Raw genomic sequence first — 11,488 nt, forward strand, 5'->3', positions numbered from 1 at the left:
CAGGCGTTCCTTTTCTCGCCACATGATGATGATGAGGGAAGAAGGATATCCAGAGTTGGCCGATTCCTTCACTGCCGATTTCACTGTTCTGGAGTCAGAGATCCGAGAGTTGAAGGAGTTGAAGGCTGGTGGAGCTTCTTCCTTCGTGTCCTCTCAGATGGAGCATAGGCTGACACAGTGGCACGACCTGAGATCTTCCATCGGCAGCGAGCTTTGATCACATGAGCATTCTGTTGCGCAGCTGATGGCTATCGTGGCGAGGAAGGATACAGGTAGAGCCGATTTACTCAGCTCTTTGGATTCCGGCCGTTAGGAAGTGGCTAGATTGAAGGAGGCCTTGAGGCACGCCGAGGAGTCCGTTACTCTTATTGCAGAAGACCTGGCTGGATTAGAGCGTTCTCGTGAACAGACGCTCGAGAAGCTGGGATCTACACAGGAGAGATTGATGAAGCTGAAGAATGAAGCCGCGAAGATCTTAAGCAGTTCCGAAGACTCTGTCCGAGCTAGTCTGCAGGCAGAACTTGAGCAGAGCTATGTAGACAGGCTTTCTAGTTTAGAGTCCCATGTTCTTAGCCGTTAGTTGCCTTCGGGCTAACGAGCTTTTTATTATATGCTTTTGACTTGATCTATTACTAGAGACTCCGCATTTGCTTCTTTCATGATATTTCTTTATTTACTTTGAACCCAGCAATGATAAAATTTCTAGGATTTTTGGTAAACCCCCAGCCCTCAACGGGTTTGATATGCCTTTACCGATTACCGTTTGAATCGGGCTAGCATGCGGATTGTCTAGATCCGTTCCACATGTAACGTTGTGCTAAGAGAATTGCTTTTCTTAGACTTAATGCTATGACTTTGAATACATAGACTTCACCATTTCTTATAGGGAAAAGGTACCCCGCACCGCGTATTAGGCGATGACTTATCCCTTCTTAGGCTTCGGGATAAAATTCCCCAGGCTTAGACCATGGTGTCTTTTTCAATCGGCGAAAGACTAAACCGGCAATGCGTGTTAGACATAGACTCTGGGATTTTTGGCAAACCCCCAGCCTTCAACGGGTTTGATGTGCCTTTACCGATCACCGTTTGAATCGGGCTAGCATGCGGATTGTCTAAATCCGTTCCGCATGTAACGTTGTGCTTTCTATCTTCAGTTGGAAAAGAAACTCAAGGTGGGATCTCCACCCTCAGAATCTGAAATGATGAAACTAAGAGTGGGATCTCCACTCCGAGAATCGGAAAGGTTCAAACGGCCCTAACTTTCATAGGATTGGTCATTTGAATCAAAAGAATCCATCATTCATTGAGGAGAAAGCCTAATTTCGACCCTAACTTTTATAGGTTTGGTGGAAAGAGGACAAAAACAGATTTTCGTTTATGGAAAAGGAATGACTCGGTCTTAGTCCTAACTATCTGTAGGTTTGACTAAGTGAGATTGGGAACAATCCTAACTTTTATAGGTTTGATTGTTCGAATTGAAAGTGGACCTCTCGTTCATGGAAGGAATCGAGAGTGGACCTCTCGTTCATGGGAGGAATCGAGAGAGGCATTTGGCTTTGGTCCTAACTTTTATAGGTTTGACCTGGAAGCAAAGAGAGTGGAATATAGGTAGCAATGAGAATGTCGGATCGTACTATCACTCAAAAGGAGACTTCAATGTTAAGTGATTAGGACCTAACATGTTGAGTCGGAGAATTACCAATGACTGGCAGATAGGAATTTTGGTGGATCCACCGTCGATTAATTTGATTAGCGGATAGTTTGGTGAGGGAAGATTAATCCATCAAAGGATTAGATCTCATCTCACAAAAATAACTCATGAGAGTTAGAGTTTGACAAGAAGAAACATTTCGGCGTTCGGAGTTCGAACGTGGATTTCTTATTCATCTTCTACAGTGACTGGGTTATCCCTAAGAATACCGCATGTGGTATTCTTCCGAGAACTTCCCGATACATCAATTTTCCTGAAGATACTAAGGATAGTATCTTTTCAGGAATTTGCCATTTATTGGCATCATAAGCCGATCACCATCCTTGGTGACTAAGCGATATGCACCGTTCGAGTAAACTGTCTCTACTACGAATGGCCCTTCCCATTTGGGTTCAAATTTGCCCTTCTTCTTGGAGTTAAGGATCATAGGCCGTCTTTCAGTTAAGACCAAATCCCCTTCCTTAAAACTCCTTTGTCGAACCTTTTTGTCGAAGGCTCAAGAAATTCTAGCTTGGTAAAACTCAATATGCTATTGAGCTTCCAGGCGCTTTTCATCGAGCCTCTCGAGTTCTTCGAGGCGTTTCTGATGTTGTTCTTCGGTCGTCATCTGGGTTGCAAGAGCGATCCGAAGAGACGGGACTTGGATCTCCAATGGAAGAACAGCTTCACATCCGTACACCAATGAATATGGGGTTGCGCCGGTCGGTGTACGCACCGTGGTACGATAGGCCCATAGAGCCGCGCCGATCTTGCCATCCCAATCCCGCTTGTTATTCTTCACGATTTTTGACAAGAGCTTTATGATAGTCTTGTTGAAGGCTTCAGCTAATCCATTTGCTGTGGGATTATAAGCCGTTGACGAGATATCCTAAATTTTAAACTTTTCGCAGAACCTTATGAAGGCGTTGCTGACAAATTGAGGACCGTTATCATATATGATTCGTCTTGGAACACCATACCTGTAGATGATATGGTGCTTGATGAATGCAATGACGTTACTCGTTTTAACTTCTCTGAGTGGAACTGCTTCAGCCCATTTGGAGAAGTAATCGGTAATTGCCAGGATGAACCGGTCACCTTTGACTGATGGGGGATTTATAGGGCCAACAATGTCCATTCCCCAAGTCTCGAACGGCCATGACGTAACCGAAGGATGCAGATGCTCCGGAGGTTGGTGCATATAATTCCCGTGTATTTGACATGCATTACACTTTCGGGCATACGTGATTGCATCACTCATCATGGAAGGCCAAAAATACCCCATTCTTCTGATGCGATCATAAAGCTTGGGACCAGGTAGCGGCACTAAGAGTTGGTGAGTTCTTACCGTAACAAACTGTTCCGTCCCGGGAGGCTGTGCCAAAGATACGGCTAAAGCTGCTAACGCATCCGCGTATGTATTCTGTAATCGTGGCACGTGTTCGATGAAGAATCCTTCAAATGATTCTGCTATTTCCACTGCCATCTTATGATATGGTATTAAATCCTGACTTCGGACTTCATATTCTCCTTGGACTTGCTTGACTATTAGCTGAGAATCACCGAAAGCTTCGAGATACTCAACCCCCAGCTCCTTAGCGAAATTGAGTCCTATAATCAATGCGTTATACTCTGCTACATTATTCGAGCATGGCTCGGTTAACGAGTAGGCTCGAGGCATCACATGTTTTCCTGGGGAAACTAAAACTACTCCAACTCCGGAGGAGACCTTAGAACATCCAGGAGTACCTGTGACAATAGCTGCTCGGGAAGCGCCATCGAAGTACAAACGCCATACTTGTTGGTGCGAAGTTGCGTTGACTTCGTGGGTTTTATCGGGTAGGTCGTCATATATCTCGGCGGTGTCCGTAGTTGGATTAGCTGCCAGGAGATCACAGATGGCCTGCCTTTTTACTGACTTCTGTTGTTTAAAATATAAGTCATATTGGGATAAGAGTAAAGCCCATTTTGCTAAACGCCAATTCATGGAAGCTGGTTGAGTCATGAACACTCGGACTGAGTTAACTTTAGAGATAACATAAATGGTCTGTCCAACCAGATAATGCCGCATCTTCTGAATAGCGAACACTAAAGAGAGGCATTCTCTCTCGATCATGGGATATCGAGATTCAGCGCCTACCGTGGTTCGGCTTAAATAATACACCGCCTGCTCATGACCGTTATCATCATCTTGTGCAAGTAATGCACTTAATGAGTGGCTCGTCGCCTTGACATAAATCAAGAACGGCTTGCCTGATTTCGGTGCGACGAGTACGGGAGGTTTTGAGAGATATTCTTTAATACTCTCGAATGCTTTTTGACAAGCGTCATCCCACACGAATGATACGCCCTTCTTTGTGAGCTTGGAGAACGGTTGGCATTTTCCTGAAAGGTTCGATATGCACCGACGAATATAAGCTAATCGTCCTTGCAATCCTTTGAGCTCCTTGAGGTTTCTTGGCGGTTGCAATTCATTAATCACCTTTACTTTATCAGGATCGATGTGAATACCTTTGGTGGTGACGACGAATCCCAGGAATTTACCACTAGACATTCCGATGAAAGACTTGGTAGGATTCATCTTCAATTGATGGGTTCGCATCAAGTCGAACATGGTCTTCAAGTCCTTAATGTGATCTTTTTTATCACGACTTTTCACGACCAAATCATCTACGTAGCATTCGACAGTCTTTCGGAGATGCTCCTAAAAGATCTTTGACATGGCTCGCTGATATGTAGCACCTGCATTCTTTAAGCCGAAGGGCATAACTGCGTAGCAGAAGACGCCGAGAGGCGTTCTAAATACGGTATGCTTTTCATCATCTGGATGCATCTTTATTTGGTTATAACCAGATAAACCATCCATGAAAGACATCCTCTCGAACCCGCACGTATTGTCGATGATAACATCCGTGATGGGAAGGGGAAAATCATCTTTTGGGCAAGCAGCGTTGAGGTCTCTAAAGTCAATACAAACCCTGATCTTCCCGTTCTTCTTAAGGACCGGGATAATATTGGCAAGCCATTCTGGATGTTGCTCTTCCCTAATGAAGCCCGAGTCGACAAGCTTTTTAACCTCAGCTTCGATCGCCTCCATCATTTGCGGACGAAACCGTCTTTGTTGTTGTTTGATAGGTTTGACATCCGACTTAATATTGAGATGATGCACTGCTACGTTTGGATCGAGCCCTGGCATGTCTTCATAATTCCAGGCGAACACATCGATGTACTCCCTGATAAGAGAGATTAACTCTTCTTTCTCCTCGGGTAGGAGACTGTCGCTAATGAATATCGGCTTCGGATTTTCCTCACTTCCCATATTCACTTGGACTACTTGATCTTCGGTAGGAGGTTCTCTTTGCTCAAACCTATCGCCGTACTGCATGTTTAAGTGATGAACCCACGGATCTTCCCATGTCGGCATCTGATCATCTTCTTCTATTGTCGCTGAATCAACCGTAACCATGTTCGACATTAGCTTTTTAAACATTTCACCAAGGCTAGCGTCGGAATCCTAAGCCGAAGAGTCAGAAGAGTATCCTTTTATAGCCTTGTTAGCAATTTGATCGATGACTTGCCAGCAACACTCGTCGTCAGATGAGGAGACATAGCCTAAGCCTCTTTTGTGGCGATAATAATCGTTGGGTTTTCCTTTTGGTACGTAGGCCATTCGCGGCGGAGCTCGCGGACCTCGACCAAAGCAAAGGCCCTCTCCTAGCGTGAAATCATATCCATACATTTCCATCATATTGCGCGCTTTCGCATCATATCTGAACAGATGAGGGGCAGGTTTATCATCGTCGTCTTCCTCTTCTAAGAAGTGGTCGGGTATCGGAGATTTTCTTCCTTTGCCGTAGACGACCTCCTTTCCACCCCCTGTCCCTACGGGGATGACAAGCGTCGTTCCGCAAGGGTCGTGTACCTGCTTTTTCGTCATGCAAAATGATTGAAGAGGCATATAAAAATCAGGGTTATCATAAAGCTTTTTAGTGACATTATCAAGACACATCGAGTACTCTAAATCATCGTTTATTGATAGTTCTTCGGCAAGTTGCCAATTACAACTACTTTCCGATGATTTATCATCGTCAAGATTGATTACAATGGGTACAATGTCATTAAGTACAAAACCACCATCATAATCAAACCCAGCTTCGGTATCAGCTTCATCCCCGCTGTCCGTCCCTTGGGCCGATGGTTCAGTATCGGATTCAGCACCGTATAAAAGGGAATCGGTAAAATAGTTCTCCAATCCCTTAAACGGTTGCTTATCCGCGACCACCGTCTTAACTTCATTATTTGTGTCCACATACTTGAGGCATTGATGCAGAGTTGATGGGACTATAAGGTTACCGTGGATCCAAGGTCGACCCAACAGTAAGTTATAGGATGTTTCTGCGTCAATCACATAACAAGTAACTTCTGACTTCAAATCCCCGATCTGGCATTTGATTCGAATCTTCCCCAAGGGTCTGGACCCACTGGTGTTGAATCCATAAATCGTAGTACCAGTGGAGGCTAGTTTGCTAGACGGAATCCCAAGATTATGCATCAATCGGAATGGCATGATACTAACAGCGGAACCCGGATCGACTTGGATTCGGTTGACCATGCTGGAGCCAATGTGCCCGGTGAAATACAAAGGCCTATCATGCTTTGAGTTCTTCGTCTGCATGTCTTCTTTGGTGAAAGAGATACAGGGAAAATGATGCGCCGCAAGATTGCAATGCTGAGCTGATGGCTCTGGTCCTTCAGGAGAGGGCTTGATTCGAGTTAAGAAAGCTTCAGAATCGCTCAAGGCCTCTTGTAAGGCTTTCCTTGTATCCTTGGAAAGACGCAGCAGCTCGTATAGGGTTATCCTAGCCGGGATATTGGCCAACTGCGCCATGATGTCGAAATGGGGTGGAGAGCTCGCATTTCCCGGTTTGTCTCTAGTGATACTCATTCCCACTTCGGGTTGCAAAGGCCTCATGTTCATCTTCAGAAAGCGGGAAGGCGGGAATTTCTTCGTCATCTTCTCCTGGAATAGCAGAAGCTCCATAACAAGACTTACATTTTCCTTTTGACTTTTTCTTGGAAGAGGTTCCAGTCCATTGTTCATCTCCAACCAAATCTAGATGAACCCAAAGAATCTCACCATTAGGGGCTGTGTGTGGCATAAGTCCTTTCTGGCGCTGTTTGTGTGGATCATCATTCACCGTCTTTACTGCTGCATTTATCACTGGTTCATATTGGAACCAGTTCAAGGGAACAGAGCCGAAGCTAATCGACACTGCATTCGCACCCACTTTCTTCTCCTTGGGTTGCTTCATGGTGATGACCCCGACATCGATCAGAGCTTGAATCTTATCTTTAAGGACGTAGCATGCCTTGGTAGGATGGTGCACCGCTCTGTGGAATGCGCAGTACTTTGGATCATTAATTCTTTTAGCGTCTTCTTGATCCTGGACCGGAGGCAACTTGATCTTGTTGTTCTCGATAAGGTATTTAAAAATACCGGGAACTTCATCCTCTTTGAATGAATAGACCTTTGGAAACTTTGGTTCTGAAGCCTTTTGCTTCTGGGGCTGTTGCTGCCACCTTGATTGTTGTGGCGCCTTTTGTTGCTGCTGTTGTGGTTGCGCTTGCACCTCGAATGTTTGATTCTCGAATGTTTGATTTGCGTCCACAGCATTCGCATGTGCTTTTCCCTTCCCCTTAGGGACAAAGTTCTGTTGTGGAGAATTATTCTCTATTTGGCCCCTTTCCGCCTTCTTCCTTTTAAGGAATCGCTCGGCTCGTTCTCCTCGCACTTTCAAGTCCTTCCAGGTCTTTGGTGGCGCCATTCCCATAGCTTCGAGGATGTCCAATGAAAGATTATTATGACAAGTCTCGAGGATAAAATCTTCACTGACCGGATCCCTGCAGTTCATTGCTTTGTTTCAGAATCTCTTCACGAAATTTTCGACCATCTCACCATTCTTCTGCTTCTCATCGAATAGTGTACCGATTGAGATTTCGGTGTCGTCATCGAAGAAGTTTGTCAGAAACATATCTTCCATGTCATCCCAACTGCTGATACTCCCGGGCTTGAGACTGCGATACCAGTCGAAGGCTGCTCCGCGAAGAGTGCCGACGAATGACCGCACCATAAGAGGTTCATTCCCAGAAATGATTCCTAAATGAGACTTAAAATATATTAAGTGTTGGGTAGGGGAACCCTTTCCATCAAACGGCGTAAAGTTGATTAAATTAAACTTTGCCGGATACGGAATTGATTCCCACTCCCTTGGGTATGGACATGGTATGCGGGACCTTTTCACTTCTTGAGCATTCATCAACGCGTTGATTTTGCTCTCCAAGTCCTTCATCTTCTTGTCTTCACTCGTACCTGTCTTCGAGTGGCTTTGGGGAGACTTCGAGTGGCTTCGGGGAGAGGTAACGTGGTCCTCTTTTGCATTATCATCCACGGGACCGCTTCCATTGTCGTTGTTGACAAGAGGGATATTTATGTTGACATTATTCTCTTCCCGTTCATTCTCATCTTGATTCTGATTATTGCGTCGACTGGGTTCTCCTTGGTGAATTGTCAGTGCCGCAATTTGCTGGTCATGCATCTCTCTCATCCGTTGCATGGCCATCTTCATCTCGAACTTGAAAGTTTCCTTCTGCTTATTCAGGGCATCTTCAAGCATCTTGGTTACTTGCTCGGCGCTGATCATGAATGACTCGTAAGGTTGCCCCGCACTAGACGCCGTGTCATCGGATGCTATAGCCGAGTAGGAGTCTGAACCAGCATCTGACACCTCCTCTTCCAAAGGAAGTCCCTTTTGCATCCTTTGGTAATTCTTTCGCCTATTGATCCCTGACCGCAATCGAGTCATGCGTTGGGATACTTCGGCAAGCTGATCTGGGTCGTGTCGATTCCCCTCTGCCGGTCATATTAGCAGACACTTCTAGGTATTCATCCTCTTGTCGAACGAACTTCTTCCCACGAAAACGCCTTGGCTTGGAAATTCTCTCGAACACCGAGACTCTCTTTGGGGTTTTAGAACAACAGCATTCTGACAATACCGCCTTGATGATGTTGGCACACGGACAGTGAGACTCCGTGTCTTGAGCGTATCTCTTTCGAGACTTATCCATACCCCCAGCTCTATAGTACAACTCGTCAGTTTGATAACTGGAGCAACCCATAGAGTGTTGGCATGACTTCCCAGGTATAACACCATCATCATCAGACGAATGTGCTTCCTTCTGGGGACGCGACGCTTTATTAGCGTTTTCAAAAGTCGCGCGTTCAAGTTTACGCTTCTGTGAGCGTGAAAACTTAACGGGCTCTTGCACTTCGACCCGCAATCCAATGCGGTCGGTAACAGGGGCTTTCCCTCTATTATCTTTCTTGGGGGGATTGATACGACCCCCAGTCTGATTTGTCATTTGGGGACCTTTCAATGGTCCCAATCGCTCCTTGACAGGTGCTTTACCTCGGTTCTCCGGTAAAGGACCGAGGCGACCTTTCAGAGGAACCCTGGATCTTGAAGGACCCACGTTCTTGCCTGGCTCCGTTGGAGGCGCAGGAACAGGAGAAACGAGATCTGGATTTGAAGAAGGTTGGACGGTAATTCCGTCCACTTTTGTCTTAGGCGCCGGTTTTGCCTTTGGCACCCACGCCTGCTTGTGTTTTGACGGCTTCTTGACCGTTTCCTCTTTCTGCATCTCTTTCGCTTTCTGCAGAAGGACTCGGGCATGCGCAAGCAAGGCGCGGCGTTTCTTGATTCGCTCTTCGAGAGTGGAGCGAGTCCTCTTGACACGGACCCATTCATTTGTCTCCGCTTTAGAGGAGGAGTTAGTTGTTCGCCGTTGTTGCTCTTGGCGCTGTCTGGACTTTAGATCTTCATTGTAGCGGGATCTTGAATGCCGGTTGCGTCACGACAGCCTCGGCAGCGAGGCTGTTGGCTCCCACTGTGGTCGCTAGTTTGTTTTTGTCAAAAGTTGCCTTCATCATTGATTTCATTAAAACTTCAAACGTTACAAATGAATTCAAATAACGAAAATAAAAATTACAACTTTCTTGAAAATAAACACAAGATCCGTTTATCGTCTCTTGCTTGCGTGGGTCTTTAGCCTGTGACGGGGACGTCGATATCCGTGGACTACCTGGCAATCAGATCTGATCCAGAAAAATCGGGCAGAGCTTCGTCGATCCGCGAGGAGATCTAGAAACTTGGAGCGCCTATCTCGGATAAAGCGAGATATTTGCTCTTCTTAGGATTACCGACGAGGGGTAATGCTAAGGAACGGATGCGGGTGATGTAGATCTGATGAAGAACTCTCTTGTGTTGAAGTGCTCGATCACTCTTCACTCCAGCAGGGCTTCGCCAATTCTCCAAAAATCCAGATGCCCAAAAGTGAGGCCTAAGGCTTCTATTTATAGGCGACACCCCCGGGGGGTCCCCAAAAATCTAGGACACCCCTGGGGTGTCCCCAAAAATCTAGGACACCCCTGGGGTGTCCCCAAAAATCTAGGACACCCCTGGGGTGTCCCCAAAAATCTAGGACACCCCTGGGGTGTCCCCAAAAATCTAGGACACCCCTGGGGTGTCCCCAAAAATCTAGGACACCCCTGGGGTGTCCCCAAAAATCTAGGACACCCCTGGGGTGTCTCCAAAATCTAAGACACCCCTGGGGTGTCCCCAAAAATCTAGGACACCCCTGGGGTGTCCCCAAAAATCTAGGACACCCCTGGGGTGTCTCCAAAAATCCGAGACACTCCGCTGTAAATTCTTCGTCCGAACTCGGATTTTAGTGATTCGAATTGCGTTGGAATTCTGACGAAGAGTTCTATCAGCCCCGATGGTTGGATTATCTGTAGAACGAACGAGACACGAAAGGCGTTGTTCTTTTTGTAAACATCGCGGGGCTCTCGATTAGCCTGTGCCTTCGTTATTCCGAAATTCTGTCAGCTCACGTAGTTCGTCGATTCACTTCAAGCGTTCACCGATGTCAATCGAACTCCGGTGAACCAGATAGTGACGTTCATTGTCGTTCCTTAACACTGAGCTGTTCGTGGAGACCTATAGGTAATTTTCGATGCCTACAATAGTCTTATTGAAGGCTTCGGCCAATCCATTTGCTGTGGGATTGTAAGCTGTCGACGAGATGTCCTGAATTTTAAACTTTTCGCAAAACCTGATGAAGGCGTTGCTGACGAATTGAGGACCGTTGCCATGTACGATTCGTCTTGGTACACCATGTAGGTAGATGATATGGTGCTTGATGAATGCAATGACATTGCTCGTTTTAACTTCTCTGAGTGGAACTACCTCAGCCCATTTGGAGAAGTAGTCGGTAATCGCTAGGATGAACCGGTCACCTTTGACTGACGGGGGATTTATAGGACCAACAATGTCCATTCCCCAGGTCTCAAACGGCCATGACGTAACCGAAGGATGCAGATGCTCCGGAGGTTGATGCATATAATTCGTGTGTACTTGACACGCCTGACACTTTCGGGCATATGCAACTGCATCACTCATCATGAAAGGCCAAAAATACCCCATTCTTCTGATGCGATCATAAAGCTTGGGGCCAGGCTGGTGTGCGCCACACTCTCCTTCATGCGCCTCCCTAAGGACTTCTTCAGCCTCTTTAGTCGATAAGCAACGCAATAGCAAACCATCGTACCTCCTGCGGTATAACGTTCGATTCTCCATGTTATAGTAGAATCTTGGCGCTCTTCGTCGGATTGACTCTCTTTCTTTCATGTCTTCTGGTAGGATTCCATGTAAGACGTAATCGATGATGGGGAAACGCCAA

Source organism: Asparagus officinalis, chromosome 4 (assembly GCF_001876935.1).
Source record: "Asparagus officinalis chromosome 4, Aspof.V1, whole genome shotgun sequence".
Classification (NCBI taxonomy): domain Eukaryota; kingdom Viridiplantae; phylum Streptophyta; class Magnoliopsida; order Asparagales; family Asparagaceae; genus Asparagus; species Asparagus officinalis.